We start from the raw sequence: 15,601 nt of genomic DNA on the forward strand, positions 1-15,601 counted from the left end.
ATTATTATCCCTCAATTCGAGAGTAAACAATAATTGTTCTGATTTGCATTGAAGGCTGACTACAGTTTTTTTCCATAATATTTGCGGCACTAAATTCACATTTGCGCTTACATGTAATCTGTACTTATACGCTGACGAAATATTTATGATAATGTCATTTGTAATTAATGTAATAAAAAATGTAATATGTAGTATGGTCTGTATCTTAAATTACATAAACCGGAAATACACACTCATAACTTCATTAAGCGTATCATATTAATTGCCTTTGAAGCGACGTATATGTTACGGTTAAATATAGTATTACATCAAAGTTCCTGGCTGGTTAAAAAAGAGGATATTTGTTGTGTTTCAATATTTTGGTTGCTATTTTGAAAGGGATCGTGTTGCTACCACTACGAATATTTAGCATTGCATATAATATAAAAAATACCCTGCCATATTTTGCCCTGTTCTATTTGAATGTAACCCAACCCAAAATTTTATGGATTTTTGGTTAGACAAATTCGGTAATTTAATTATATGAATTGTTTTGCAATAATATATATATGTTGGGTTATGTGTTTAATTGCAGATATAATAATTTTTATTATTTTAACTCAATCTACTTCTACATTTAAATAAGTCTGTGTAATATGTGTAGCTTGTTTTATCTTTGTATAATCTTATACATTGGTCGACTTAAAGTTACTTTTCTAGATATAACCACAGAGTATAGCCAAATGTGTATTATCGCCACTTCCACCGTAACACTCACTTCCTAAACACTATTTATAAACATGGCTATTTCTGAAAGTACATTGTGGGAAACGCGCGATAATTCGCCTCTTATAAGTGAATGACTGAGCCGGTGAGTGGTCGTTTCTTGGAACCGAGGTTAGTAGGCTGCTCTGAGATGCTATACACCGCTACCTGTCTTCTCCACGTCTACCTGGCTATTCGTTACCTTAATTACAACACCCTTAACTGTTTTATTTAAGACATTACTGTAATGAACATCTTATAAAGACAGGGCTGGTTAAGGCTTGTTTTATTGGTGAATAAACTCTGTAATAAAATTATTACTAGAGATATGGACAAACTGGTTTGATACCCAGTGTAACAACAATTGTTTTGCGTTGGTAGGAACGGTTAGTTATACAACAATTTAACAAAACAATCAACACTAAAAGCCGGTTTTCAAACATAAAAGAGAGTTTAAAAGTAATTCCTAAAGTGAAGATACATAGTTTTAAGTTTTTTTACTTATTTACACATTCTAAAACAATGTACATATGTCTTAAAAATACAAGAAAATATGACATAACAAATTAACCACACATCTACCTGGCTATTCGTTATCTATTACATTATAACTTAAGCAATATATCAAAGGAAAAAACTAAAGAAACGATCACAAAATAAATAAAATAAAATGTAACAGATAAAGTGTTACTGCGTGTTAGGGTGGCGTATGTGTTGTTCTCAATAAATGGCTTTACTATCACAGGATCTGGGTTGTATCCCTAAGGAACTTTGAGAAATTCATAGGGTCAAGGTTATAGCTGGGACAAAAGTGACCAATCAGAAATTGAGCATAATCGTATACATATTTAAGATGAAATAATTTATAGAATTAAACGTAAAATTGACTAAATTATAGAATATATTTTGTCGTCTAGTAACAGTTTTACTCGCTTAATTTTGACTTCGTTGAATCATATTAATTAGAAATTTTAAGATTATTTATTTCAATATTACAATTTTTTTAAGTACAGATAAAGTTATAATTAGAAAATTAAGAAAAACATTTTCAGTCATTTTCGAATTATAACTTTATCTGTACTATAAATGGAATGAAGTATTAATAAATATTTTTTTCATATAATAATTTAATAAACTTTTGTACATGGAAGATTCGTCCAGGCGCGCGCTGTCATTTATGTTTTATGTTAAAATTGTAAACAAATACTAATATATGTAGTGTATGATATGATTAAAAAAAATTGGGTTTATCATTATTACCCCGGTTCTGAAAAAACACCACACGTATTTTCACCCTAAGTTCTGTTTACGATGGTTACATTCCCGTCACTTCTGCCCATGACATTATTGAGTAGCTCTACACTTCACAATAAGTACATTGTACATAAGACTATCCTTTAAATTTTATTTGGTGTATATTTTGTTTCATATGCAGTGTGACGTCTCTCAGTGAGCTCATCAACAATTTAGTTTAGTAATTCATGGATATTCAGCAAACTGATAATAATTGAAAGTTTAAATAAATCGACTTCCGTAGACGTATGAAGTCTTTCTATATATCTTCTCTATATTGTATACATTCTTTGGATATTTTGATCCAAAAGCCGATGCCAGGGCCCCTAAAGGTTTGTAACCAACTCATTATTATTATTACATAAATAATAATGATCGCAGAAGTATATGCTAAAAATATATTGTTTTTATCACTGGGCTGATATCAATCATCTTAGCGTTAGTATCTGAAACAGAATGAATAACCATACTAGAAAAGGACAATGATATTTGATTAGTTAAGTTTAACGTCATTAATCATCCCGTAGTCGGAAACGGACGCAATTTGTATGTTTATATTTCAGTGAAATGCGTATCCCATAATGTTTATTTTCATTTTTATTTGATGCTGCTTGTGATTGTTTTCGTTTTAAAGCGTCGAGTGCGGAGTGGCGCGCGCACCAGACGGCAGGCATTGGCGGTGACGCGGCGCGGGGTCCTCGCCGAACCAGCCGCCAGCCATACGCTCCGTGGCGCCTTCATCGTTCAGTCATCGTATGACCGTGGGGAACGAGTGTTGTTATTTCGTTCGTAGTCCGCTAACATCGCATTACTTATTATATTTACATGTCTGACACCGCATATCCTTTGAACTGTAATAGACTTTCGCAGTTAGTTTAAGAAACCGGCTTTCGATTTGTGATTGTTGTCACATCTGACAGTGCGCGTGTTGTGCTCGTATATAACCTGTACAACTTCAAGGGCACGGGCAACTTTGTGCTTTGGATGCGGTGCTCAAGAAGCTGTTCTAGGGATTTTAGCCTTGCCTTTTGTAAGATGTAAGTGGGCGTATTCGAAAGTTTGAAAATCGATCGGGTGACGTGCGTGCGTGGGATTGCGTTTACGTAATCTTTGTTTACCTTGGGAATTTGCACTGTGTTGATTACCGAGTCCTTTATCACTACATCTCTGGCGATTGCAGACACAACAAAATACGCTAGGTAAGTAATTAAATGTTCTCAACTCTTCGTTTATTATCCTTTCCAATTTTTTTATATTATTTTAACTTAGACGTAGTTTTATAAGTGTGCGGAAGCGGAATGTTCTTAAATTTAATGTATAGTAAGTAGTCCAATAGAAAAATGATTGATGATTACTTTTTATTTGTAGAAATATTTAAGATTGATATGTTTAATTATTAATTATGTTTGCTGTATTATTAAACCGGTCGACAATACTTTGTAATTTGTTTCAGTGTTTAGTGTATGAGTTTAAAAGTTTACATATCTACTATGTAAACTTTTAAATAAGTATGTATTTTTCGGATTTCTATTTCTTAGGAATAAAATTGTAAAATTTGTTCCAGTTTAATAAATGTATGAGTTTTTTTTAAACCTGTTTAATTAAAATAACCAGCTTTCATAGAACCAATAATTATTGCTCTGTAATTAATGTCTGCACCTTTGCGCGCTTATAAAAATAACACTACTTTTGTTACCAAGGAGTTGCAGGTTTGAAAGTCACGAACCCCATTTTACGGCGAGTAAATTGGCTGGTTTTTATGGTTATATTGTAGAATCGAGTCGGCCGGTTTTGCATAATAGGCTGCGTGTGAGAAAGGAATAAAATTTAGACGAGTTTCTTTATGTCACGAATCACATATCGCCCTTAGGGTTTTTGTCAATATTAGGGGGTTATGGGCACCTATGGCGAACAAGGTAGGAACTAGCCGTTCTTTCAGGCAAAGCATTCATATTTCATGAGCACCAGTCTGAGGCACAATGGCGTCGCGATGAGGTCGTTGGACGAACACAGCTTTTAACTTTCATTTCTCGCATGCACTTTTTTCTATGTGCGCTTGTATTTATGCGTAAAAACGCCGACATAGATACATATTTAGTAGTTCTATAATCTTTATGATTTAAAATCATATTATTCTAAAATACTATAAATGTAAAACTTAGTTTATTAGTAATCACAAAATGTTTGTATACATTTCAAATTTAGTGTTAGTAACTATAAGTTTATAGCCCACTATGACTATGTTTGTAACCCAATGGATTACCGGCAGACATATTATAACAGTGTCTGTTTCATTGCTTTCAAACTTTGGAACTAGTGTAAAAATTTAAATTTCATAATATGGTTGATAAATAAATAAATTTTGGTTTTGTGTCAAGAATCTAAATAGCTCCTCGGAATCTCAACCGTCCCATGGGAAATTAAACTGAATTAGCTACGAATATGTAGATATCCTCTCTATATTATTAAATGTTACACATGTTCACCGGAAAATACAAGTGCTTTAAGTACTCAGATGAATTCTTGCTTCGAGTAAAGTTTTGAATAGTCCCTCATCGCGAATTTCTTCTAAGAAGATTCTTAATACTGTATTATTTTAGTATAAAAACTGTCAATGTCCAATTTTGCTTCCACCATATTGGAAATCCAATAGGTATATAAAGTAATAGAATAACGAGAGTTTATTCTATAACTAACTAGAAAAATGTAGTTTTTGGACATTTCTGCGCGTATACTACGGATTTTGTTCACGATTAATTTAAATTTTTCAAATTGAAGATTTTCTTATATATTAATTTAGTGGCATATTTATACAGTGTATCTTTCAATAGTAGTTATATATATATTTAACTACTATGTAAAGGTACACTGGCATAGGAATCAAACTTTTTAAATTTGTTAAAAAAAATTTATTTTTATTATTACTATGTAGGTTAAGAAAATTGTAAATGCTGATTGTAATGATTACTAATAAATGTTACTGTAAGTCTTTTATAGTAAAATATTTGTTAATTATGGTTTGTTTAAATGTGACACCCGTTCATGGCTTTTATGTATTTATTTATCAATGAGGACATCACAACTAAAATACCATTTTATGTGAATTCTAATAATAATTGGATGGAATGGAATTAAAAAGGAAATGTATAAATCTGATCCACAATTTCTCTTCATAATGAAACGTAAGCGTGGTATAAATCTAACAGATTCGGATAACTGATAAATTATCGACGCTGTAAGACAATTGGTAAAGTGAAAGTTGTAACTGAGCCTTCAAATTCAAATAAAAACGGTGTTTGTAAACAAATATGAACTCGATGTCATCAATACATTAAGGACATGAGTCAGAATGATGCCATCATACGAGGGCACAACATTCAAACTACGCAGCGCGGGAGATATACTATTTTTATTACGACGTACTTTATATTATTATTTCTTGGCTGTTCTTGTCAGGGTGCGTTTGTCAAATAAAATCAATATAATATATATTATATATTCAGGTAGTTAACTTAATGTACACTTGTGAGTAAGTAACTAAAACATATTAAATATTAATCCTTCTAAATTCACATTAACATATCCAGATCTCAAATCAAGGGCATAGAACGGAAGAGAAAAAATAAACTGCTCGTCACTCTTTGAAATCTCCACATTTTTTTAATGTTTAAAAAAAATGATAAAAAACATTATATATTAATATGTATTTTTTTTATTTAACTTGTGACCTAAACAGATAGAAGAGTAGAGTATATTCTTGCGAAAGTAAAGTGTCTTGCTTGGAATATTGTTTATTGTAGCAACGCCAACTTACCCACCGTAAGTTTATACCAAAATACCTTTAACCCGTCAGTTATTGATAAATTGTCTAATATGATAAAACATTATAAAAATAAAAATCTACAATCATAGTAACGATCGTTATACGCATGAAGGACGTATGCATTGGTAGGTATGCTCCAAGTGCAGCTCGAATAGGTACGCAAAATCGTCTCGCATTTCATGCAGGTTTTTATTTCAAAGTCGATAGGGAGTAGGGACCTTTCACGTAGTAATGTACTCCAACAGCCATATTGCGTAAGTTCCTGGGTAATGTATGAATGCACTACTTATCTGCGTCGCACATTAGCACTCTCGTGGGACGACAATACCTTCCCACTTCGTACGTGTAATGAACGGTATAAACACGCTAACTTTATTATAAAACCCGCTATGAGGAAGTTGGGTTTTGAGTAGTTTAAATATAAATGAGGTGGGAAGGGATCGACGTGTAATGGAGGGAATACTTGGAGACTACCGTTAGTTATGTATTTTACGTTTGTCTCCTTTGGGTGGAATAAATTAAATATTGCCGAAAATATTTTATACTTTAAAAAAATTGTTCTTAGCTTCCCACACATTGAGTGGTTATATTGATATTTATACTTTATTATGTCATCACTAATAAATCCTTCAACACGGAATTTTAAAAATAACAATGATTGAATTCAACATAAAGTTCATATTTTGAAAGTCCTTAATATTAGTGATTTTATATTTAGAATGCTTGTTGCCTTCTTTAATTCTTGCTTGTGCTTATTTTATTATTTTTTTCAGTATATAGTGTGATATATCATAATATGATCGTCAAATATAGCATATTATGCAATATTTCACATTAATCCTTTCATGTATTGCATTCTTTGACATTGACAAGTAAAAGATGACACTTCAATAAAGGTTACAATACTTACCTTGGGCTTGTAGTATTGTGGTTAACCATTGAGTGTTAACCTATACTTAGATATGTTCTAGATTCTTGAAATTATTTCATTATAGTGAATGTCTGTGCAACCCTTATTCAGTAGCTTCTACGTAATGATTTTGATATGAATTCGCAAACATTACGATCGGAATATTATATTGATATTTTGCTCTGAATACGCAATGGAATAATTCTGCTGACGTATAAATCTCATTATTTATGGCTCAGAGGGTCTGTTTCCTTTAATACTCTCCAAATGCTTTCTATATACACGATATTCTATAATCGTAAAATAAAACCAGTATTTAAGAACAAAATTGAATATGTTTAATAAAACATATAACACTTACATAAAAAAATCTCTCAGGGTAGATGTTTTGCTAATATATCGTGATTACGGTAACATTAACAAATTCCTCCGGGAATGGGAATGTGCCATCAATTAATGAGATTTATTAACGTTTTAAAGTTTTCCTGTCTCGAAAACATTCGTACACACACATATGTATTTATACAATTATTTACAAAAGTGATTCTTGTAATGCAATGTTATGATAAGTTCAATTTCAGTTAAATGATTACACAGTATTTCAGATATAGATAGAAGATAGAATGTTTTACTTGACGTTATCCAGTCTATAGGCTAATGATACCGGCCAAAGAAGACTACAAAATTATTCTGAATTGTTAAATACTTATGAAATAATCTATCAATACATAATTAGTCCTAAATATATTTCGCTTCTTCGAATTTGGTATATGAAATTGCATGAAGTCCCTGGGACACACTGGCGCCGTTTTATTCCTTTTAGGGATGTATATTATGATTATTTGCGTTGGTTCGTTGGTCATGAGATTAAAAAAGACAAAGTATATTAATTTCATAGTGAACAAAGTCGCTTACGTATTGCATTGTTTATTTTTTTTTAATGGCTAGCGGGCCTACCTCCCCGGCGATTTGGCCCCGGGGCCGAGGAAGCTACGCTTGAATCAGATTTTCAGTACAAGTTTCTTATTGAAATAAAGTAACATTTTTTGTTTTGAACATGAGTGGGGTGGTTAAGGGTCAGTTTTGCTATTTGATACAATAATTTTTTCCTCAACCACCGTATTGCATTGGTTAGGTTCAGTGTAATAAATTGAATTAATCAAATAGCTCAGCTATAATTAGTTCATGTACTGTTCCTAATGCAGGTAATCGAGGTCGGGGCCAGACTTATTACTCTCATTAATGCTTGGCTCCTGGACCTCGCGGGTATCGGATTGCGGTTACACAAGTTCATTTGATTTACTTCAGAAATCTATAATATTAACACTAACTCTCTGGTATGAATGAAGTCGTGATTATTTAAAACAATTTCTAACAAATTTAAATATTAAAATTTGTAATCATTTAGGTTGAGTTTCAGAATGTTGTATCTGTCAAGATTTATTTGTCAATCTAATAGGCAAGGGAAAGCCTGTGCCTGACACACGCCGACTATTGTCCCTTCGAGCGAATGTTAAATGCACACATAGAAAGAATGTCTGCACACAGTTCAAGCCGAGGATCGAACCAACGACCTCAGGGATGAGCGTCACACGCTGAATCCACTAGGACAACAGTGTTATCTGACTTTAAAGATGGCTGGAAGTGTGTTTTATTTTAAATGTATTGGCTTAAATATAAAGTCAATAAATTATCCTACAATCGATGCAATATTAGTTATTTATATATAATAGTTACACATTAATAAGTCAAGTTAATTAAATTATTGATGTTTCAATCATCTAGAAAATTACTTTGTCAGAAATATTCGTTTGAGCAGCATGTGCATTTACTGTATGTAAATGCACAATTGCATATAGCAAATTGTACACGTATGCACTAAAAAGTTACTTAACCATCATATAATTATATTCAGAATTAACACGAATACATTTATTTTGAAGTAGACAAACCGGAACCGCCAACTGCAGCCAAGCGAGGACACTTCAAGGTCGCACATGTCTTTATCTGTTTTATCAATTTAATAAGAAATTAAAGTGTTATTCAATTGCTTTTTTATAATGTATGGAATAATAGGCATCTAATTGCGTCATTAACTACCGCCTTCGTGGCTTAGTGGTTAACACATCAAATGTTTTGACTTGGAGGTGTCGATTACTGGAGAAACGTGTTTCAGGTAGCTAAAAAGTGTATACACTAAAATAAAACAATAAAAAAACTGTACCTTACAAAGATACAAGCTATAATCGTTCTTAATACCAACCACACAGTTTTATACCACATTTGTAGTGTTGTAATTAATATTGTTGCTATTAAAATTGTACAAATATGTCAAAAGGTCTAAGTCACCGGAGAGACTTATGTAACGGTTTTCTTTTCGATTAATAAAAAGAAACATCTTTTTAAGAGAATGTATTCAGAACGTTGGTGCAGAAATTAAAATTGTTGATACTAAGAAAATCTTCAAGGTTTTTTTATAGGTAGGTTTTAATATATATTTTAGAATATAAGTTCTCCATCTCATTACTTATAAAATGTCAGCACCGGTACTCCATAACTTTCAGTAGCGATTTAGCGATTCAGCAATTGTAACACGATCACAAGGTTGCGACATCAGCGGTCCGGTTTTTTAAAAACGACTATATCTAAATTACATACAAGATATATGGCTGTGACTATTAGGTTACAGAGTACCGGCGCTGTTATGTTTGTGGCCCAACCCGCCCTCGGTGTATTCGGTCAGTAATACGATTACATGACTCATTTGTAGAAAGTTTCCTTACGTGATAATGAAAATTTAGCATTTACTTACACGCAAAATAAATTATTTCCAATTATACCTACGTGATGATCTAAGAATGGAATTGTAAAATGAGCATAGATAATAGTAAGAAACGATTTGTACTGATGTAACTATTTTGAAACAAAAATGAAATATTAGCCTATGGTTATGACATTTGCGTGACTATGGCCGATTGCAGTGATTTCTCCAATTGTGTTAGAACTTCAGAAAATGCAATCGTAGCGATTTGTATTTTGAAATATTTATAGCAATAAAAATAAAATAGTATACAAATTTTTCGTCTAATATTGTGTGCTTAATTAGACTCAATTTAGATTATTAATTAGATCACAAAATTGTATATATAGGGACTGTGGTATTCTGAAAACTGTTAGATTCCTAATTAATAGATCCTCCGTAGTTGAAATCGTATTTTTAACTGACTTTTAATTACTTTCGTAGCATTCGATTTCGACCATTACAAAAAATTCAATATCCTGGGTCATTTGGTTCTGATGCCATCGGGATAACGATTTTGAGTAAACTTTTTATGAGAGCTAGTTAATAATCATGTAAATCTGTACTAATTACTAAGTTTAACAAAATAAATCTGTCCTATTTTCAAAATAATCGTGAATAAAATGAAATTTGATTCTGTATATATAGCAGAAATTCAATTCTAGTTTAAGAAAACAAAAGACAAATGAATGCGGCACAAAATAAAACATGAAAAAACTTTGTTATATAAACTTTTTCAATATTAATACAAAAGTGTGTAACTTATTTATCCCTGACACCTATATTTATCATTATTCTAAGTAGTCATGTACCTTCTACATGTGGAGTTATATATAAATATGTAAGAGTATGTACACAAGAGTTTTTTTACAGCTCTTGTGTTGTTATGACATGTGGGCCGACCCTGCAGGCTGCCAAAATTGTCTACTACTAATAGAGACTTAGCGAATATATACATATATGTATATCAAATGTTTGTTATGTTATGAGTATGTAATTTGTATAAACTATGTGCTTGATATCTCAAAAATTGAAGATAGCAGTAAAATAATTATTTTTCTTAACGTTAAATTAGAATTCAAAATGTAATAATTTAACGAATTCCATAAAAAAATATTGCTGTAATTTCTGGCTCCTTACATTTGCATGTTAATATTGAATATAGATCCTGTTTCATTCAGATACTGTTCTTAATGCAGTAGCTGTCTATAAATACAAAATATAGAACAATTTTACTTCGCATCTCTGATAGTTGCCAATTGATTTCAATAGCAAGCCCATTCAAAGATTTTAATCTGAATCGTTTCGTATGTGGCGATTACAGATTTCATTACATAGTGTTTATACTGGGCCCTCTCTAAGATTACAAGGAGACGTAGATAAAGGCGGGATTATGATCCTTATTTCCACTTAGTGACCCTCTCTAGTCCCCTCTCGTATTGGACTGGAAATCTTTAAGGCCCGAAGTCTCCGAATTTCTGAATGAAATGAAATCTTACTGTATTTGGCACGATGTTATGTTTAAAGTGGGAATAATAATAATCAAATCTCTTTTTATATGAAGTATATTATAAATTTATAAAAAACATTCGTAACACGGATTAAATAATTATTTGATAGTTATAAGAAGGTGATTTTAGATAATAGGTTTATTTCCATATTGAACTAAAATCATGCTTCATCTTTGATTTCATTTGTGTTCTAGAAATAACAGTTTAAACCGTACGCCGTGTAGTCAGGAAGTCGTTATGGTCTTGTTTTAGTTTAGATTTCTTAATAAATCTTCAAAGCCGGTCACGGCGACATTCAGAGCGTTGAGTATCAAGTTATAGTATCGATGAAGTGATCTCAGTTGAGTCGCCCCACATTTTACGCCTTATTGTCAATTCAATTTAATTTTTTACTAGGCGCCGCTTCTAAAATCAAATTTTATCTATATTTCGCTAACTTTTTTACTATTATAAATAGTTCTGCTTTGGTTGAATCATTCTGTGGTACTTAGTTTAGGTTATATTATTATTTCCACTAATTTGTCCCTCCACAAAGGCCTACCCCAAATGTCGCAATGTTAATATATTCTTCTCTATTCTGTACCAATCTACCCCTGCCTTTCTTATGTTGTCTTCGCAATGCTTCTGTAGGGTACCACTTTGTTACCCTATTTGTAAATTTTCCCATGTGTCCCACCCATTTCCTTAGACATTTATTACACTAACACATTGAACAAAGGGAGAAAAATATTCTAACTAACCTATGGTATAAGTGTTTACACAATATGTAAGTTGCATTAAATTATGTGGTGCGCGACACTCACGAGCGTTAATTAGATGACATTAATATCAAATGCAAGTGGGATACAATTAAACTGTCAGTACAAGCAGTATTTGATGAGAATAAACTTGTAATTACTCATTTATTTTTGCTTTCATCGTTAACGAAACATTTTCTTACATTAGATATTTTTTTGAAGGCATCAAAGTGCCTCCTTCAATCACGTCATATAGATATTAAATAAATATTTCAATGTTCAAAAATTTAAGTTAAAAATGCGTTATTTAATTTTAAAAAGTTACTAAAATTTAAAACCAGTCTTTAATGTATTTTGTTAGGTTACATTTACTACTGTCGTAACAAAGTTGTTTCATATATTATATCGTTAGCTAAATCTAGTTTAACGATCTGTCAAACATCTAAATATACCCGAATGGGGTTACAGATTCAGATTACGTAAACATGAAATTTTTAGTGCGTTGCCAATATATCACATTCCTCTAAATTCTATAATGTCCCAATCTCCTGTCATATAATATGTTCTAGTGATTTGTATTTGTTTTAATTTAATTACGATAGATAGCCATGGCTAAAAAAATCATTTTCTTTCACTGCTAACTTTATTCGCTTTTGTTGCTTACCATTATATTTTATTAAAAATATTAATAAAAATCATTTATTAACGTTGGTAACCTCATGTAAATTTATGATTATTAGTCAAAAAATGTACTTCTAAACTCAGAAGATTCGTACCGCGCATCCCGAAATATTTAAGCCTTGACTTGTTTAAGCGGAATCGCGGAATATGCTAAATAGGATTATTGGGAATATACATAGCTTTAAATAGCCTGTACGGGCGGTACCTTGAGCACTTACACACCCTCACACAACAAAGCCGAATTGTGTATTACTTAGTTAATAATTTAAATTGATTTGTCGTTTCGTAAATATTTGAACCTTTTTATACATATAATGTATTCCATCTTTGGCTATATCTTTAGTATAATTACAGTTAAGAAAATAAAAAACTATTCGATTATGTAATTAGGTGTTAGTAGTATATCAGGATTGGACCTACGTTGATCAAACTACTTCGAATGAATATTGTTTTTGACATTGTATTTGTTATAGATTATGTTATGTAAGCTTATGCCAGATGTTCTCTGAGTCATGGCTTACCGACATGTAGGTGTAGGGCTGATTTCCATTCAAACATGCTATAATGGGTAATTAGTGAATCATTCTAATTTCCTTATTTTAAATGTACTGAAATCATTAGAGTTGCAGCTTAGTAACGCGTAGTTCTCAGCCCGGGTCGTTAGTACTCAAACTGCGTTCAATTATTTTTAGAACAAGAATGTATTACAATTTCTGTCTGCGCGAGTAAAACTTGTTTTGACTAAAAAACATTACGAAAACGTTATGTTTTATGTACAAAATGTTAAATTGACTTTGATGTATTCAGAAATGGCCGCAGTATATTATTAGTTGGAATTAGTTTTCGATACTAAGTAAATTTTATCGAATCTTTTTGTAACTTAATTCTTTATACCTTAATTGCAAATAATGCACACAAAAAGAGTATCATGACAACTAAAGCGTTCCATAGACAATGTGACTATGTCTGTTGCATTGTCATTCAATAATGTATGTAAAATGATCATAGTGCATGAGAAGCGTGAGAAATATTTAAAATCAACTTTCCGCTGTTTATCGCCACGCAAGAAAAACTACATATTACTTGAATTCGCGCTAATTACTCGTATGTTTTAGGTCATTGAACTAACGGTTAAGAGTAACTTAAATATCGTGACTGAGCACACATTTCAACGCATCGATAGAGAATCGATTATTTATTAACTGCAACTTTGTGTTAAATGAGGTAAAATTTGTATTAAGTTTCTTGTTCATGAACGTAGTATAATCCAATTTTTTTACTGTTTGGTTATAGTGTAAGAAATGTAACACACATAATTTCGGTCATTAAATAATTGGGAATACATTTTTGGCAAATTCATTTGTGTATAGAAAATCTTATTTAAGCCGATTTACGATATAAGAGTATGAACTAACTCACACAAATATTAAACTTGTACGTTATATAGTATTTATGGTTTTCTCAATAAATAAACGATATGGCTTTGTGATAAATTGGAGATCAGTCTAGTTAATAAAGCACAGTTTTTATGTTCTCGGTATCGATTCCCTGCGATGTTATTAACGAATCGGGAGGCACAGAGTGTTGATCAGGATCAGTGTGTACCCCAATAAGTAACTCGCTATTTCGAGTTATGTTGGACCATGGGGAATTTACGACACACTTCAGATGAAGTAAGAAATCTTCTAGAAATTTATTATCTTCGTCTTAATTTACAAGACCATATCGTTTTCTTATAGAAAGGATAGGACGTGACAGTAAAGGGTTGCCATGGCTACCCGTTTTAATTGGTGCGTTTGAGGGGAAAATATAGTCTTTTTTTAAAGAATTTGAGGTCTTATCTTCCAGGAAAGACCTCCATGATTCGATTCCACAGATCACTATTTCGTTTAAACATAACACAGTATGTCACAGTAGTTAAGTATTTAATGGCTGTGCTAAAGTTTTTAATTACTCTCAAAATAAAGCTGAAGTGAAATACAAATAAGTATCATCGCAGTGAACCGTTGGTTGGGAAAATAAACCTTGTCTGCGGTTAAATACCATATCGATTGCAAAACTCGCCAGTTTTGAGCTCTGCAATACAATACTTTTATAATGTAAATAGAACGACTCCTTTACCGCCTGATGGCTGTATCTTAATACCAATTGTACGTGTTAGTTATGTACGTATTTTTATTGATGGTGAATTTGAGTTCGGTGTGAGTCGTGGATATCAAAAACATTATTATGTATGGCTTACACATTTTCAGTGTTACCCACGTATAATGTAATATAAAAGTATATTCCAAACAACTACAACGACTCAAATGTTGAATTAAAATCACTATGTTAAATAAATGTTGTTACTTGTGAATATTTTAGTTTATGCATTGTTTTCAGGTTATTACTGTACATACTAGGTTAATTATAATACGCTTAAAATGTATTGGTAGCCGATAAAGGGGTTAGGGGTTCTTACCCCTTTATTGGCTACAATGAATTTTAAGAAGAAGGAGGGGGTTATCAAACGAGTTTGTCAACTAGACATGCTGTTACCAAATCAGAGACCGGCGAAATGCGCGTTCATTTCGTCTTACGTTTTACATTATTGCAGTCAACGAAAAAGGATTTACTACAAAAAATTGTAACACTCACATAAAACACAGAAATGGTACTTAATTCTACGTTCAATCCCCGTCTTGCGTAAATTCAAAGAGAGAATTTGTGAAAATGTCCTATAAAATATTTGATAATGTTTCGAAGCTCGTTCGTACCCCTGACGGGCGTCAGGGGTACGAACGAGCGTGTCGTATGATTTTGCCAATAAATTTTACATTTCGATTCGCTCCTCAATTTCCTTTACCTAAACGTACGGATGTCGTTTGTTGAAATTATGTTATCCCTATTCGCTGAAATATCTAAAATTCTCTCACCTAGTAACAGACTTGTTATGGTAGCCAACTGTAGAAAGTTTCATTGATATACGCCTTGACAATACCAGCCTCTGAATCAGCTAAGACATTTTTTTGTAACATAAACAAAATATGTTTATGTTACAAAAAATTTTACTAAAAATAAATAAATAAAATAAAAAATAAATGTTTTATGTTTAGGCATTAA

At 31.9% G+C, this 15,601-nt stretch overlaps 1 protein-coding gene across 2 annotated transcripts in view; it reads left to right on the forward strand.

Moving 5' to 3' along the window:
- The first annotated feature begins 2,739 nt into the window (after positions 1–2,739).
- Positions 2,740–15,601, forward strand: part of LOC110999663 — a 125,092-nt gene continuing 112,230 nt past the window's right edge. For both annotated transcript variants that reach the window (XM_045631691.1, XM_045631692.1), the window contains exon 1: positions 2,740–3,236. The gene's annotated coding sequence lies outside the window, so the exon portion shown is untranslated. The remainder of the gene's footprint in view (positions 3,237–15,601) is intronic.

The sequence above is a fragment of the Pieris rapae genome, chromosome 16 (genome assembly GCF_905147795.1).
Source record: "Pieris rapae chromosome 16, ilPieRapa1.1, whole genome shotgun sequence".
Classification (NCBI taxonomy): domain Eukaryota; kingdom Metazoa; phylum Arthropoda; class Insecta; order Lepidoptera; family Pieridae; genus Pieris; species Pieris rapae.